A 2,983-nucleotide genomic window follows, 5' to 3' on the forward strand; every position below is an offset into this window, starting at 1 on the left:
AAATGATGAGAATAGAGGAAGGCCAGCAGAAGAATTGGTTTCGGTTCCTTTAGACCCCAAGAATCCTGAGAGGATGACTTTCATTGGAGCCACATTAGAGGAGCCCCTTAGAGGGAAGTTAGTGAAATTTTTGCAAGAAAATAGTGATGTGTTTGCATGGTCAGCAGCTGATATGCCAGGCATAGACCTGGAGTTAATTACTCACAAGCTAAACGTGGATCCAAGCCGGAAGACAGTGAAACAAAAGAAAAGAAATTTTGCCCCGGAAAGACAAGAGGCTATAAAACAGGAAGTAGAAAAGCTCTTAGAGGCTGGTTTCATTGAGGAGATTCAATTTCCAGAGTGGTTAGCAAACCCTGTAATGGTGAAGAAGGCTAATGGAAAGTGGAGGATGTGTATAGACTTCACTGATCTGAATGATGCATACCCCAAAGACTGTTTTCCGCTGCCTAGAATTGATACTTTGATTGATGCCACTGCTGGACATGAGATGTTGAGTTTCATGGATGGATTTAGCGGATACAACCAGATCAAAATGCATAAAGATGACATTCCAAAGGTATCATTTATCACTGACTTTGGTGTTTATTGTTATCTTGTTATGGCGTTTGGTCTCAAGAATGCAGGAGCTACCTATCAAAGGTTGGTGAATAAAATTTTTAAGGATCTTATTGGTAAGACTATGGAAGTTTATGTTGATGACATGTTAGTCAAGAGTCTAGTAAAGACTGATCATATAGCCCATTTAAGGGAAGCTTTTGAGGTCCTGAGGTACCACAAGATGATGTTGAATCCTACGAAGTGTGCTTTCGGAGTAGGATCTGGAAAATTCTTGGGATTGATGGTCTCAAAAAGAGGAATTGAGGCTAACCCCGATAAAATAAAGGCGATCCTGGACATGGAACCACCAAAAACCATCAAGGATGTTCAGAAGCTCACAGGAAGGGTTGCTGCGCTAGGACGATTCATCTCCAAGTCAGGAGACAAGTGCTTGTCATTTTTCAAGTCACTAAAGAGCATCAAAGGCTTTGTATGGAGTGAGGAAAATCAGAAGGCATTTGAAGAGTTAAAGAAGTATATGGGCCAGGCCCCGTTGTTGGCCAAGCCAGTTCTGAATGAAGTTTTATTCTTGTACTTGGCTATTTCAGATAGCGCCTTGAGCACGGTGTTGGTTAAGGAGGAACTGAAGGTCCAGAAACCCGTATACTATGTCAGCAAAATTTTGCATTGCGCTGAGTTGAATTATTCAACTATTGAGAAATTCGCTCTAGCCTTGGTAATGGCTTCAAGAAAACTGCGTCCTTACTTTCAGGCTCATCGGATTGAGGTGCTAACGAATCAGCCACTGAGAAATATCATTCACAATCCCAAGGCAAGTGGGAGATTGATTAAGTGGGCAATAGAGTTGGGAGAGTTCGATCTCAAGTATAAGCCACGTACGGCCATAAAAGCCCAGGCACTAGATGACTTCGTGGTGGAATGTACCATACCCAACCAAGAAGTCGGGGGGCAGGAAGATGCCATACCTCAAGACAAGAGAGTCGATAATGAAAGCAAAGAGAAGGATGATAAAGAGTATTGGGTTCTCTATTTTGATGGAGCATCAAAAACAAACTCCAGTAGAGCAGGGTTGGTTTTGCAAAGCCCTGATGGGTTCTTAATTGAGTATGCCATGAAGCTAGACTTCCCAACCACAAATAATGAGGCAGAATATGAAGCCCTGATAGCTGGCCTTGGTCTAGCTGGGACACTTAGAGTCAAAAACTTAAAGGTCCGCGGAGACTCAAAGCTTATCATATCCCAGGTAAAGGGAGAATTTGAGGCAAGGGATGATATGATGGCTAAGTATGTACGCCTAGTAAGGGCTGTGATGACTCAATTTAATGAATGCCATGTTGAACACATTCCAAGGGAAGAAAATGCTAAGGCAGATGCGCTATCAAAGTTTGCTTCATCTGAGATAGAAGAAAGTTCAGGAAGTGTATACTTCCGTGTATTGAAGACACGAAGCATAGATGTTAAGCTTGTGGCTCCCATAGGCCTGGGGACGTCATGGATTGATCCCATCAAGGCTCACATTCAGACCGGTTGGTTGCCAAGTGATGCAACTGAAGCACGGAAGTTAACTATTCGAGCACTAAGGTACTCTTTGATAGATGGGATTCTGTATAAAAGATCTTTCGTGGTTCCTTACTTAAGGTGTCTCAGGCCCGATGAGGCACGCTTGGCTCTTGAGGAAGTACATGAAGGTATTTGTGGGCAACACCTGGGGGGCAGGGCCTTGGCTCATAAGATAACCAGTTTAGGCTTCTATTGGCCAGAAATGATGGCTGATGCCAAAGAATATGTGAAGAAGTGTGATCGCTGTCAGAAGCATGCACCAGTTGTTAGACAACCCCCCGAGATGCTGACCTCTATCAACTCCCCAATCCCCTTTGCTATGTGGGGGATGGATATTCTAGGGCCTTTCCCTATGGCCACAGCACAAAGGAAGTTTCTGGTTGTAGCCATTGATTATTTCACTAAGTGGATTGAAGCCAAGCCCTTGGCCAAAATCACAACTAAGCAGGTTGCACAATTCCTGTGGGAAAACATTATGTGCCGATATGGGATTCCCCGTATCCTCGTCACTGACAATGGAACACAATTCAACAATGAGGAATTCAAGAAGTATTGTGAAGAAAATGAAATTGAGTTACGGTTCACCTCTGTGGCTCACCCGCAAGCCAATGGGCAAGCAGAGGTAGCAAATCGGATAATCCTGGATGGACTACGGAAGAGGATCGAAAAGTCAAGAAATAATTGGGTGGATGAGATACTTCCAATACTATGGGCCTATAGGACTACCTGTAGAGTCACGACTGGAGCAACTCCCTTCATGTTGGCATATGGGGCAGAAGCAGTGGTTCCCGTGGAGATATCACATTCTTCTCCAAGAATTCAAGCTTTCAATGCTGGGGAAAATGAGGAAGGGCAAAGGTTG

Source organism: Apium graveolens, unplaced genomic scaffold (genome assembly GCF_009905375.1).
Source record: "Apium graveolens cultivar Ventura unplaced genomic scaffold, ASM990537v1 ctg8127, whole genome shotgun sequence".
In the NCBI taxonomy this organism is placed as follows: Eukaryota; Viridiplantae; Streptophyta; class Magnoliopsida; order Apiales; family Apiaceae; genus Apium; species Apium graveolens.